This window comes from Protopterus annectens, chromosome 14.part0 (assembly GCF_019279795.1).
Source record: "Protopterus annectens isolate FY-2018-M chromosome 14.part0, PAN1.0, whole genome shotgun sequence".
Classification (NCBI taxonomy): Eukaryota; Metazoa; Chordata; order Ceratodontiformes; family Protopteridae; genus Protopterus; species Protopterus annectens.
The window spans coordinates 798355616-798371187 of NC_056748.1; the positions used below are offsets into that span (position 1 = coordinate 798355616).

Here is a 15572-nt window from a genome sequence, read left to right on the forward strand (position 1 = left end):
AACTGGTTTGGAGTCTGACATGGCTCCAGCAATTCTAACCATGTGGGTTCTGTCCTTGAGCCAGTTTGCAACCCATCTAGTGACATAGGGGTTTATATTTAAGTTGGTGAGCTTATCTATAATGCCCGAGTGGGGTATTGTATCGAAGGCTTTTGCGAGGTCCAGATAGGCTGTGTGGACCACCTTCCCTTCGTCAATGGCCTTGGTGACTGTTTCAAAGAAGTCAACCAGGTTTAAAGAGGCAGGATCTGCCCTTAACAAAGCCAAACTGGGTAGGATCCAGTGTCTGTAGGTCCCCAATATCTTTATTTTGAGGTCCATGATGATCCTTTCCATAGCTTTGCAGACCAAGCTAGTCAGGCTTATGGGGCGATAGTTTCCAGGGTCCATTGAGGCACCACCTTTGTGGAGAGGGACCACTGTTGCTGTACGCCACTCCTTGGGTACATATCCTGTAGTAAGGCTGAGATTGAACAGTCATTTTATGTTTGGGTTTAGCTCTTCTTGGAGTTCATGTAGGACGCAGCCTGGGACACCGTCTGGTCCCATTGATGCTGTGTTTTTTGCTTTGGAGAGGGCGGCTCCCACCTGAGCATCTGAGATGTCAGGGGGGCAGCACTCTGCTGGGATAGATATTTGCCCTTTTGGTGGGGGGGGGAGGGAGAAGTTTGCGCTGAACCTGTCAGCTAGGATGTTGGCAATGTCTGTGGGATCAGTGTATTTTTTGTCATTTTGGACTAATTCTGAGCATATCTGGGAATTCCCACCCAGGTTCCTAACATAACTAAAGAAAGCCTTGTGATTATCCTTAGTGTCCTGTGCAATTTTTCTCTTGAAGCTGGCCTTTGACGATTTTATGAGTGCCCTTAGTTTTTTGCTAATACTGATCAGAGATGCCTTCCCTTTTTGGGATTTTGCTCTATCATGTAGTAGCTTCCTCCTTCTATTATTATTTTCATATTACATGTTTATTTATTTATTTTACAATATATTGAAGGAATTTATATGAGACTACTTAATGTGCTTTTTCAAAATACATCATACCTCTCAACCTCTTAGCACAAGAAATCTGGGCAAAGCTTAAAATAATGGTGGGAGGAGATAAAGACCCCAAAATAGGGACAGATTTTAAATATTGCTCTTATAAACTTAGAAAGTTGCTAGAACAACAAGATTTGTATTAGCACACATTTTCTGAAGGAGATGATTCTGAAATTCAAATGTATGTCATTATTTACTGATGTCACTCTTCAGTGATTTTCCAGAAAACCACAAATTTTATGAGGAACAGACCGAAATATAGAGGCATGGAATAGATGGTTTACACTACAAAATGAACTCAGGAAGAACCCAGTCGTAGATGTTAACTGATACAGCTAAAAGAAACAGTTAAGTTGATTGTGAAAAGCACTGATTTAGATACATATTAGCATTAATGAAGAACGACCACATTATCATCTAATTTGCATGTCTCTGAATCATGTGGCATTTACTACAAGCAGTAGCATAACTAGGGTGAGGCAAAATAGGCAGCTGTCCCAATGCAAAATGTTCAGGGGATGATTGGCTGATCACAATCACTCTTCAGTTCATACAAGCATTTTACATACAGTATTGCATCTGTGCGCAAACCTGAGAGCTGTGGAGCTTCATTGGTAGTATAAACTATATCAACTGTTTGCTACAGTTTAAGAGAATAATTTATTTATTTTATTTATTTATTTTATTTTACATTTGTTGACCGGGAAGGTCCGACTGGATACATGTCCATTTTTAGCGGAGGCCCGGGGAGAAAAGCTCCAACATTGGCAAATAGGTATACAGTATGTTGATAGAATACAGATTGTTCTCCTTAGGTAGTTTACACAAAAAAGAGGAGACATTTTCAAGTATTTCAATACATTACTCCAAGATATATAAAAAAAGATACTATACACATAGTATAACACACTTTTTCTCCTTTTAGATTGACCCTTAGGATAGTTATATCTGGTATTAGTATAGAAAACAAAGACTAGAGATTTACATGGAAGAGGAGATAAGAGGGAAACAGATGCGAGAGAGGTAGAGGTTACATAGGTTAGACCTGGTAAGGAAGAGGAAAATCTGGTTTAGGTGGAGTCAGTCTGGGCTTATGCATTGGCAAAGCCAGTGTGTCTAGAGGTGGTGATTTAGCCTCTTTTTGAAGAGTTTTATGGAGGAAATGATGGTGAGGCTGGGTGGAAGGGAGTTCCTTATTTTTCCAATTGCATTGGCAAAGAGAGCGTCACCCCCTGAATTGTTGGATTTTACCGTTTGAGCTAGTAGCTTGTTTGAGGAGCGTAAACTATTGAGATTGTTGTAAGGTTTGATTAAGTTTTTCAGTGCAGGGGTTTTGTCAGATTGTTTAAGAATTTTAAATGCTACTATGAGTTGGCTCTGCTGGAGAAGGTTGGGGAATTCGATCCAACCCAGGTTTTGTAGGTTGCTACAATGATGGGTTCTGTAGGGCATGCCAGTTGCAAATCTGGCAATATGATTATAACAACATGTTAGTTTGTTTACTTCAGTTCTGTTAAGATTTGTAAGAATAGGGGAGGCATATAGGAGGGTAGAGAGGAGATGGGAGTGGGCAGTGGCCATTTTTGCTATTGGGGTAAGAAAGGATTTTATTCGATAGAGCGACCCGAGTTTTTTATTAACAGTTTTAATAGTCTGATTGATATGGATATCATATCTAAGTTTATTGTCAATGGTAACTCCCAGTAGTTTAGTGTAGGAGTCTGGGGAGATGTTTGTCCCATTTTTGGATTGAATAGAAAAGGGTGTGGGTATGACCTTATGAGTGGGGTAGAAGATTAACAGTTTGGTTTTGTTTGGATTAAGAATAAGTTGACATCCCAGTAACCAATTCTCTACTGCCGTAAAGCAGGATTGTGTTTTTGATAATAAATTAACTGGAGATGAGTCAGAACAAACTAATGTCGAGTCATCAGCATATTGAATACAAGTGGCATCTGGGATGGCTTTGTAGAGGTCATTTATAAAGACAGAAAAGAGAAGAGGTCCCAATATGGAACCTTGAGGAACCCCTATGGTATTAGATAGGAGGCTAGAGAGCCTGTTCTGCCAGAGTACAGCTTGCTGTCTCTCTGAGAGATAGGCTTGAAACCACTCTAGAGTTTGGTTGTCTAAATGGAGATTTTTTAGGGTATTGTGAAGTAATTGATGGTTCACCATATCAAAGGCCTTTGATAGGTCCAGAAAGAGAGCTGACGATATTTTTTTGTTATTCCGGTTGTGGTTAATTGTGTCAGTAAAAGAGAGAAGAGCAGTGGTTGTACTATGGTGTGGTCTAAAGCCATGTTGAGAACTGGAGAGTAGGTTGTTCTGGATAAGATAGTAAAGAAGCTGTCTGTGTACACATTTCTCCATGATTTTGGCCAATGGTGACAATATAGCTATGGGCCTGTAATTTGACAGTTCCGTCGATGAGCCTCCTTTATGGAGTGGTATTACATAGGATATTTTCCATATTGAGGGGATTTTGGCTTCGGCCAAGGTACGATTGATGAGTATCGAGATGGGGTAAGCTATGACATCAGCAGCTTTTTGTAAATATTCGGCTGGGAGAAGGTCAGCGGAGAGAGTAGTTGGTTTTAGTTTCTTCAGTAGTGTGCATATATAGGCAGTGGGGACAGGTTGAAATTTAAAGGTGGGTATGGACTTTAGGGTGATATCTGTTAACTGGGGCCAGGTAGTTGATAGCTGGTTGGCTAGGGATTGTATAGTGTCCATGAAGAAGGTATTAAAGGAATTGGCTACTTCCTCTGGGATTTTATCTGATAGTTTTTCTGGGGTAGGAGTTGAGCTTTTACCTGGGTGGGGTAGGAGTTGAGCTTTTACCTGGGTGGAGTAGATTGTTTAAACTGGCCCAGAATTTTGGGGGATTGTTTTGGTGTTTGTATTGTAGTTGACAATAGTAGTTTTTTTTGTCTAGGGTTATAGATTTTTTGGTCAGATTTCTTTGCTGTTGCAATTTAATGCGGTCGAGGGGGGACTTGGTTGTGCGCCATATATCCCAGGTTTTGTTTCTTAGTTTAAGTAGGGATTTAGTGTCCTTTGTTAGCCAGGGTGCTATATTTGTTTTAATTCTAATTTGTCTTTTTGGGGTGTTAGACTCAAGTATTGTTAGAAATGTGGTATTAAAATTTAATACTGCCTCCTCTAAGGGGAGAAGCTTGAGGGATGCCCAGTTGTAGGATTTAAGTTCTGTCTGAAATTTTGTGAGGTCAAAGTGTTGCCTGTTTCTAACCGACCTGTATATGGGCTGATTCGAGTATGTTATCTTATTTTTCTTTAGGTAGGTGATGAGGTGATCACTAAGGTCATTTGGTAGGGTCCCTGATACATAGTTATGATTTTGACTGTTTATAAGGATCCAGTCTAGGAAATATTTTTTGTTTTTCATGTCTTCACTCAAGAAAACCTTTTCTTTTTTGCCTGCTCATGTCTGAAGAGTAGAGCAGCAGAAAAGCTTGAAAAGGTTTTGCTGACAGCTGTTTAAGGAAAAAAGGAACTTCTGGGTTTTTTGCATCTGTACAGGCCACTGCTAACTGCCCTGCATGAAGAGCAGCACCACATAAATCCAAGGTTTAAATATGAGCAAAGAGAAACATGTTTTAAGCAAACTACCTATCAGGAAAGCACACAATAAGCCTTCCACCAGCAATCCCCAACTCAGACAGGTTAAATCAGCACGCCTCTGCCACAAGGATGCAGAAAAATACCTTCTTAATGTAGAATAGCTGGTTTGGAGCCCAGGTGTAAAAAGACCACACAAACTACCTACAGCAGCCCTACAACTAACAGATATAATGTAATAGATTGCAGGTATCTACTCACAGCAGCAGCAGACAATACAGTTTTTTTGAAACTGCTAAAGTACAATGTCACCTCCCCATTCTAGGTCAATAATCAAGGAGCCTGAATTCTCACCAGTGACACTAGAGAGGGACGTTCACTTGAAATAAAAATGGATACCCTCTCTGCATCAAGCACAATTTCCTTTAAGAGCACACAGGGAACACAGTCAGCCTGGGGTCTGGATTTCTTTATAATTGTCTCCCTCCAGGTCCCCAGTAAGACTCCTCACTGGTACATCTATAGGGTTGAGACTTTAGCCGAGTGTCCAAGCCAAGTCCTCCAGCATTCTCTCTGTGAAACCAGTGCTCCATGTGCCTGGTCTAAGTAGCTGACACACACACACACACACACACACACACACACACACACACACACACACACACACACACACACACACACACACACACACTTTGTAATTTGATTTTCACACACACACACACACACACACACACACACACACACACACACACACACACACACACACTCACAAAACTGGAAAAGGTTGGCACATATTTACTAGCTGTGCCCCCTTCTGCCCAGACTATAAGGTAGTTACCCTGCCACCAGACACCCCAAAGCCAGCTACTCTAAGGGTCTGCAAGGGTACCCAATTATACTGAGTGAAATTAATATTAATACAAATGGTAATGTTGACCAAACCATCAGGCTTTCAGGAGTGGCCACAGTGTCAGCAATAGATATAAGTACTCTCAAAAGGTTAAAATATTTTCTAAGGGACCACACACAATGAAAAGTTTAAATATATTTAATAATAAATAATAAAAAGAACATGAAAATACTAAATATCTATTTACAATAAACACCAGAGTTTCATTCACAGGAAATATTAAAAATAACACAGCTGGTAAGATTTACATAGTTACAGAAAAACAATACTTAACTATTCTGATTATATTTTCCTGACTGATCCAGAGAATTACTGTTCCTACTTACTTAACAAAGAAAGGCAAGAAGAAGTAGCAGCTTTTGGAAGTCATAAAATAATTACAAACTTCTACTTCTCCTACAGAGACTAACAAACCATGCTTCTTACAGACATTACATCTCTGGCTTCATTCAAAACTATGGGATAACAGCTTTACGGCTTAGGCCCAGTAATTTAATTTTCTTACTATTTCTCAGAGTCAGGTAGATTGAGATTAACCTCTTTTCTTCCAGTATCCTCTGTTATAATATATACATTTAAACAGTTACAATAATGCATGTACATTTCTTTTCTGCACAGCAGGGCACAATGCTCATACACTTTTAACACCAGCAGCTTTACAAATACATTTTCCAGCACAAGTATCTGTACACATCAGTTTGATAAACAAATGACATATAATTCTTTACAAAATTCTAGCTAGCTGTGCTGGTATATGTTGTATATCCACTGCCCTACTTCTCCAGGTGTAGCTGGCATTACCTGACATCATCACATACAGTCACAGTATATAAGAGAAATGCAAAAGATACTTAAGGCCCTTTTATGTGCTTCCTAGCTCAGACAGACCATGTAAATACTTAGATGTATAATCTCAGTCCTGCTAATGTAAAAGCTCAATAAAGGAGTATCTGGTGTGAAATGCTACCACAAACAAACTTAAAGATACAGATACAACAGTGTACTTTAAACAGCTTATAAAAGTGTGATTATTCAATAAAAGTACTTCACTTTGTATAAATGAGCCAAGAGCCACTCAAACGTACAGGATTTATAAAGGTACTAAAAACAAGATAAGCTGATTAATAAGCCGTAGTTGAAACACACAAAGCACACCAACACATTTCCAAAAAACATTCAGGAACCAAGCAAAATAGCTGCAAGTTCTTTATTTCACACTTCTGGTACCTCAGCTGAAAAGCCTTTAATAAGCCCTCCAGCCAATAAAACTGCATGCAGAAATCTCAAGTGTTTCCCCAACCTAAACAGACCAGGCCATCTCCAAGTGCACTAGATGTGAAATCCACAGACCTCGTGATGTAAAAACAAATGCTTGCTAGAGTGTAAAAATACACCGCTTTATCAAATAGCTAGCTAGACAATGAATTCAGAGCAAGTAAATCAGAAGAACAGACAAGGAGAGGCACAATGCACTTTTTCAATAAAAGCACAAGGAAAGGCAAATAAATAATTCAAGATATCAACAGCAGTGTGGAAAGGGAGGAGCTTATTAAGCTCAATTTACAGTAGGGCTGGGCAGCTTAAAACCACCAAGTTTAAAAAGCAGATCAATGAAGGAGAGGAAAGGTGGGAAACCTAGCAGGGAATCACCAGCAGTGCTTTAGTTTATGCAGGCTTGAAAACTTTTCAGAAAAAGACAAAGGCCCAGAAATTCACTGTGTATTTAAGTTAACTCAAGAAACAATTTAACAAATGAAAAAAATTGAAATGTATAGCCTAGCTAATTTAAGTGTCTATCTCTCACACAGATCAAAAACACCAGGCCAAGCAGATTTCTTAAAGCAGAAAACAGCTTTATTACTCGCAGACAGAAAGTATAGGTTTACTTTCTTCACCCAGCAGGGAATCACCAGCAGTGCTTTAGTTTATGCAGGCTTGAAATCTTTTCAGAACGAGACAAAGGCACAGAACTTAATTGCATATTTAGGTATCACTCAATAAATAAGTAAATAAAAGCATATCACTCAACTAGGTCCCAAAGATACTTAAAAAACTTTAAAGGCCTTACTTAATCTGTCAACTATTCTAATAGATTCACAGAAGTCCTCTTATCCTCAGTAGCCTAAAGGCTGCTCTAAGGTGATCCATGTCTCATTTTTGAGTCATGAAAGACCCAATCCTATTTGATGTGTTGTTTCTTTGCCAAATCAGTGGCGCTACAAAGCCCCACACTAGGGACTTAAATCTGCACCATCAAATAAACAAGACTCACTGGAGGAATGGTTTCCTAACACAATATAGTCCCAACTAATTTAATAAGTTACCACTACAGGTCAAACAAATTATTACTTTGACTACCTTTAAGGTTAGTCTTGATGACTGGATGGGTAGACCCAAATTTACACCAGGACTGTTATGTCCAACCCTATTCAATTTAGGAGGTGAGCACTATTAAGTGTTTGAAAAGGGAGGTGCAAGCTTTTATATGTGTCTGCTTAACGCTGTATATGGCTAGGCATCTTAAAGTCCTCGTGGTTTAGCTTGTATAGTATTTTGTCTATGTTTCTAAAGGTTTGTGATATGTCTGGTTGCTTTGTTTTGAGGACCTTATAGCCATACGTAACATCAATAGTGAACTCATCTGCTGCTGTCTTTTGACTGTTCTCCTATGTACATTGTTCTAATGGCTGTTATATAATATTAGTTATAAATAAAATCAAATTCAGCTTTCCAAGTGGCTAATAAAGTATTTCTAATTAGATACATTGTTCTTTCTAAGAGACCAATGAATGTGAACGTGTCACCATTGCCAGCTTATCACAAGTGCAACATTTCAAATTACAAAACAGAAAACTCCACTCTTAGACCATACCACCTTATAGAAATCCAATCATAAATTTTACCTTCTGCCATTACTGCCCTTCTTCTTTAAAGCAAAACAAAAATAACATTAAAAATATTACAATACATGTATTTTATCACCCTAAACCACAACATTAGTGGCATGAACAGCACTCTATTGACATGTAATACATGCATAATATCAACACGTGTGTGTGTGTGTGTGTGTGTGTGTGTGTGTGTGTGTGTGTGTGTGTGTGTGTGTGTGTGTGTGTGTGTGTGTGTGTGTGTTGCACTGAAAATACATATCTGCTTAGCATTTTCATTAGACATACTTGCAGACCAATGATTGCTCACATATAGTGGAGTTACTTAAAATAAGATAATAAAAAGGCTAAGAAATATGTTTTAAAATATTTTTAAAGCTAACTGTATAACAGGCACAGTCACAAAATGATCAGGAGGCATGTATTCTACACTATATTTATCCATGCTGGGTTTACTTTCAGTGATAGATTCTGAATTTAAAACACGGAATAAGTGGTAAATACTGTTATAATGTTCCAGTACAACACCTCTAACACAGATAGATGGCATACACCTAGATCGAACTAGCATGTCCTGCAACCTCTTCTACCAGTTACTTAAGCAACAGTTTTATGAGGTGTGTTAAATGGGAATAGTCCATACAGAAGCACATTGTTTGTGCATGTTCCTGCAGGACAAGAAGTTTATTTCTGACCATAAATGGTAGTGGCATTTAACAAGAGTCATAGGGTTGTAAATGGTTATTTTATCTGAATCACAGTGATTGCATACATTTATCTTACTGATTTCACATAAAATACGCTGAAAACATAACTTATTTTAACAATTGCAATAAACATCAAAGAGGTTTCAAAAGCTGATAATAATTCTTATAGTGATCTCAGGTTGCCACTGGAAAATGTCCGTGATCGTATAATACTGGCAGCTGGTGATGGACCAGTAGCAGAATGTTTTACAGGCAGATGCTATGATCTTGTCATCATTAATATCTATAGACCATCAAGCTGCTAACTGGATAGTCTGACTAGATTTACCTGAACTGTTTATTTCTCATGATAAACTTGGAAACACAAAGAAATTAGGTGATATGCTTAGGGTCATAAAGTATGCATCTATATTCAGCCAGGATTCAGGCTATGGCCTCCAACATCATAGTGAATCTGAAACAGTATCAGTGCAACAGTTGAAAAAACATCAAGGAAACAGAACAAGGGAAGAAAGGAGAAGGGTACTAATGTGTTTGAAAATTAAAGTGAAGGGGGTGATCAGGGAAGAAGAGGAAGTGTGTACTAAAAAATGGAGTCAGCAGAACAAAGGCAACACTAAGAGGGGAACTCACCTTATGAATAAAATAAGGAACAAGAAATTGTTTGCATAAATAGAAGCAAACAAAATACCTAAGCTTACAATGGAAATGATGGGCTTCACTGTGGGCAAGGAGTAAGTTGGAGTCCTAAATTTCTTCTTTTTTTCATTCATCTTCATTTGATAACAAGAGGAAAGAGTACACCTGAGAGGTACAAACAATATGGACAGATGGGACCACCAACACTAGGATGTTAGGGCAGAAGCTGGCTAGACTTAGAGCTGATAAGGCATAAGAATTGGATGGAATACCCTCCTAAAATGCTCATGTTTCTGATTGCATCCTTATTGTAACCATAGTATTACTGTATTCTTTATACTGCAATTATCTGCTGTTTGCTTTCTTACGTCTCATTGCTTATTCACAATCTGTAATATTGGGTTTTCTGATCTATGTTTTATTTTCATGGATTTTTGAGTATTGTAAATTAAATGTGTTTGAAAAAGGTCCACAGTGGCCCTTCTGCATCTATCTACTCAAAATAAATAAATAAATACATAAGCAACAGGTCACTGGCTGATGAGGAGACAGTACAAGACTGCAACAATATCTCGAGTAGTCCCATTCCAAAAAAAAACAGCAAATTGAACTCGGGTAGTTACAGACTAGTTAGCCCAACTTTACTCACTGAGAATGTGGCAAAAAAATGCTGAGGGGAAATCTGGCAGTATTCCATGAGGATAACAAATTCCAGGATGCTAACCACCATAGGCATAAAACTAAAACAAACTGCCAGACAAATTTGATCCACTTCTAAGTATAGATTACCAAAGAACTGGACAAGAAATATTTAGTTTTTATAATGTACTTTGACTTCACTAAACATTTTAATTCAGTGCTACTTAGATGTCTACTAAGAAAGATGAGGTGAATAAGTACAACAAGAGAAACGGTCCTATGGGTGAAGGTCTGATTAAAAGGAACAATGCAGGAGGTGGTATTAATAGGAACTCCATTGGAACCGAGAGATAACCAGTTGTGGGATCAGTTCTGGGCCAAGTGCTCTTCACTGAGTTTGTTTTAGACATAAAAATGTAAATTAAGAACAAAATTAGCCAGTTCACAGATGACACCAAAGTCTGGAAAACCATCGATCGGAGTGTTCTGAAAAACGTTAATGATCGGGCAGGCATATGTGGCAAATAAGATTCATTGCATAAAATTGCACACAGGAATAAGCAATCCAGTGGTGGCTGGTGGAATGCAGGTAGGGTGAAGTGCAGCTCAAATAAATTGATTATGAGAAAGATGTGGGAGTGGTCATATTAATCAAGATGAGCCACAAAGAACTGACTAAAAAAAGTGGCTGCCAAGGCTAGAATGATGTTGGTGTATATCCTCAGAGAAAAAAGCTCCAAGAACAACAAGGTCATTTTCTTGCTCTGTTTGTCCTTGGTCAGGTCACAGTTAGAGTAATGTATTCAATTTTGAGAGCCATGTGGGGAGAATAAGACTGTGTTACTGTCAGAATTCAAAAGAAAGGAAATAGGGTGGTCAGTGGGATGGAGGGACTATGCTACAGGAAAAGGCTGAGGAAACTAGAAATCTTATCAATGGAGGACAGAAGAGCTAATCAAGACATGGCTTCAGTTCATAAGATAATAAAGAAGACTAGGAGAGAATAGCACATAATAAGAATGATGGGGGCAGAAGAGATCACCAGATACAAATAAAGAAGAGACTCGTTTTAACAAAAAACTAAGAAAATACTACTTCACAGAGAGGGAGTGGAAGAAGTATATATTGGGTTGCCAGAATAGGTATTTAGGAAAAGTAAAATGGATTCCTTTAAGAAAATAAAGGATATGTGTAGGAAAGGGGAAGCAAGAAGACAGGGGCAGCTACAAGGTGCTTTCTGTATACATCAAGAAGACTAAAAACTCATTTTCATTTCATCTATAATTACAAAACATTGTCACAAATGAAAAATAAATTAAAATCTGCACAATATTTATTGAAATGGCACAATTTTAGCCACAGAAAAGCACTCTAGATAGTGAGTTATTACATGATAACTAGACTTATCAGATGTTTGAATGGATAGTTACAGCATATGCCTCAACTTATATAATATGGGCTGTTTTATCCCTGTAATATGCAATCTGTCATGTCTTATAAGTCCCTAAGTAAGTACTAGGCTAGCTGCCTTTGCTATCCTAGCTAAGTTCCCTTTTTGTGCTCAAATTAACTTGTCCCATTTGGTTAGAGACTGGTCTTTCCCATCCTGAGTTTGATAATTATATACTGCCCCTATTGAGAATAATTGGGACCATACCATGGATAACTGAGGGAACCAATGCATGGGATAAATCATTTAGGAGCTGTCTCTATCCATTAGTAGTACAGGGGGTAGTCCTGGGGTAAATTATCTGTTTCCCATCCATAGATCCATGTTGCACTTGAATATGGACAGGGATAAACTTTGTGGATAGGGAGTCTGTTCCAGAGCAGGAGAAATGATGGCCTTTCTTACTCCTCTATCTAGGTTCATTTATCGGCTATTTCAACATGTCTGCCCAAGGATCCTCCTCTTTCAATGCATTCTCACGTCACAGTATTTTTGAAAGGGATTTTGTATAAGAGGTCTGCAAGAAAATCAGTGGCCTCTCCTTGGGATCTTAATTTTGTGTTAGAGAAGCTATCACAGGCTCCATTTGAATTAGCTAACCTGGTTGACTTGAGGTTCTTAACATGGAAAACAGTTTTAATGATTGCTCTGACCTCTGCGAGAAGTGTATCTGAGTTGCAAGCTCTTATAGTGAGTCAACCCTATCTTTTTTCATCAGACAGGGTTTCTTTGAGAACTAACGCTTATTTTAGGTCTAAAGTGGTATCTGAGTTTCCTTTATGCCAAGCTATCCATCTTCCCATTTTCTTTCCTGACCCTCTAAAAATGGAGAAGAATGGACACTCCATACTTTGGGTGTCCATAGACAACTCAGGTACTATCCTGACAGAACTAAATCCTTCAGACAATTGTTCCTTTCTTATGAAGATAAGAAGAAGAAACAACCTGTGTCAAAACAGACTGTTTCCAAATGGTTGGCTAAGGCTACACTCACCATAACAAAACAATTCCAGGTAGAGTCAAGGCCCACTCTGCCAGGGCCTTGGCTTCATTTATGGCTTTTTGGCACGAGTTGGATTCTAGAATTATTCTAGAAGCTGCAACTTGGCCCTCTGTACATAGTTTTACAAAGCACTACGAACTTGATTCTTTTTTTAGGTCTAGATTAGGCTTGCTTGGACCATTCTCCAGGGGTTCCTAGACTCTTCTTTTTCCACCTCTCAAATGTAGTAGGCTAGAGTAATCTACCTATATTGCTAAGGCTACTGCAGCAGTGATGAATACGATGAACATACTAGAGTTGTGTAAGTACACTTACCATAACAGTAGATATTCAAGTGATCACTGCTACAGTAGCTGCTCCCTCCCTCCATCCCACTTGCTTTTGATGTGTTGTTTATGCCAGGGTGTGAACATTTATCTTCTGTTTTTTGTTCCATTGGCCTCTCAGGGCTCAGTCTCATTCATTCTGTTGACAGAAAAGCTCTGAAGGGCTTAGCTCCCAAACATGTCTTGTTTGTTAGCTCAGCTCGAGCTGAATGACAGTTTGGGCAAATGGAAGGTGTCCTAAAACTTTGGAAGTACATATTTTTATAGCTAAAGTTTCTAAAACCTGGAAACTCACACTGCAAATAGGACATCTTAGTGGATCTTACCAAGTGAGAGATGTTGCCGATCTCAAAAGGCTCTACCATGGTGATGCATACTAAGAGAAGATGAGGCAGTCTGTAACACTTACCAGTTGTGCTAAATGCAAAACTCACTTCTTTTCCATATTATTATGATCTAATTTTTGTAAACCTTTTTTGTTTGTTTTTCTTTTTGTTTGTCAATTTTTTTAAGTAGCATATTCTATTTTCACTCCAAGCGCTGAGTTTGGTCTTTTTGTATCACTTTGATAGTCTTTCTATTACATTTTGATTTTAATATAATTTATTCATATTAATTTCTAACTTAAAAGTGGATGTCTTTGTAAAACTGATAACAGACCTTTATATTTTATTAACATTCTTTATCAAATTTCTTTTTGTTATTTTCAGCAGCAGTTAGAAAAGAAGAAAATATTTCTCCAAATAACTCCATCAAACAATACATACAGATTTTTTGAATATGAATTGTAGTAACAGAATTTTTATAAACATGAGAAGAACAATGCCTATAATGTTTTCTGTCTGAGTGGGAAACCATTTCACTGCTTAAACTTGTTTCTTTTCTTTTCTTGTTGTTTCTCTACTCTAATGGGCAACCTACCTCATGTTTTAGATAGCAGAAATGCTGCATTGAATACTGGCTGTCACTTCAGAATATTACCTTGCAACCATACAGACCTAGAATAAATGCAATGAATGAATAATTCTGCATGTAAATCAACAAACAATTGTACTATACCTACCAAAGGTAAATCTATTCACAGGAATGGCTATCAGATGCTTACAAAAGCTGCTAGCTGTGCAGCCTGATTAGTTTAAATAAATAGTGCTGACAATATGACTATACGTAAACTTAAACTACACCCACCTTGGCATTTTCCTTTTTTGTTTCATCCAAACACTGTTCACAAGTGACTTGTCTTAAAACAGTTGACGTCTAATAATGATAAAGCCACCAAATTTTACTGAACTGATTTATGAAAGCTGTAATTTAGACTGTTAGTACAAGAAGATTTCTGTGTTTTTTGCCTGGAAGCTAAGTTTCCCTTTGTACTGTGCTGGTTTGGTGGATGAACCTTGAGTTGGTTTCATGCTGCTGCTGTTAGTGAAGCCAGTGAAATTCCAAAAACACTCCTTCTCTTCCTGCTCTCCCCTCCCCCAAGCACCTTCAAATGTTTACCTGTCCAGCTCCGTCATATCCTGGCTGTTACAAGACTTGGTTACTTAGCAAAGGAGAAACACACACATGCATAAAAAAATAAATAAATAAATAAAAACGCCAGAGCAGGGAATAGAGTGTGTATCTATTTACACAACAGCCTTAACGAAAGTATCTACTACAGATAAGGTACAGTAACTAGTGTTGCAATAAATACATGGAGAGGTACGCTATTACTATCCAAAGGTACTACCTAATACTGATTTATGATACAGGTACAGTTTATATATTAATACTTGTTGCTTTCTGGGTTTTTTTGTGCTAAAATATTTCTGTTCAGTTAGCTGAAATGTTTTTACTTTTAACTTCAAACCTTTAAGAGAAATAAACAAAGTGAGCTTTCTATAATACGGTAATATGAGAACTGCTAGCCCAATATATTTCCATAGCATGCTATATTTCTAGGAAATAAATATCAACAACAAATTGCATATTTTGTATATCAGTATTCTCTTATAGTGGTATATTTCTTTAACTATTTGGTTAAAAAATAAAGAAAGAAAATAAATAAATATTTGATTAAATAAATAAATACATAAAGCAGTAGGATTATAAAAAATAACTCTCCTATACTGAAGAGCAGCTCCTGTTGCTGTTAGGAAATTTTTCAGATCATAATAGAATACCTAGCATGCATATAATTTTAATATCTTTTTCACATCTCCCTTGAACTAATTTATTAGTAAGGGCATTTCAAGTGTGATAAGACAACACAGAAGCACAGACATTGGCATCTGACAAGGAATTTTTTTGTTCATTCTCTGAACTGTGAGTTTTCCAGTCTGTTAAAATGTTATAGAACCTAGTTAACAAATAGACTATTCCTATAAACCCCCAAAGAATTAATA

At 37.7% G+C, this 15572-nt stretch overlaps 1 protein-coding gene across 2 annotated transcripts in view; it reads right to left on the reverse strand.

The window, feature by feature from the left end:
• CCHR14.PART0H10orf95 (chromosome chr14.part0 C10orf95 homolog) overlaps positions 1 to 14653 on the reverse strand; it is a 499460-nt gene extending 484807 nt beyond the window's left edge. For both annotated transcript variants that reach the window (XM_044056542.1, XR_006362795.1), the window contains exon 1: positions 14374 to 14653. The gene's annotated coding sequence lies outside the window, so the exon portion shown is untranslated. The remainder of the gene's footprint in view (positions 1 to 14373) is intronic.
• Positions 14654 to 15572: the final 919 nt, after the last annotated feature.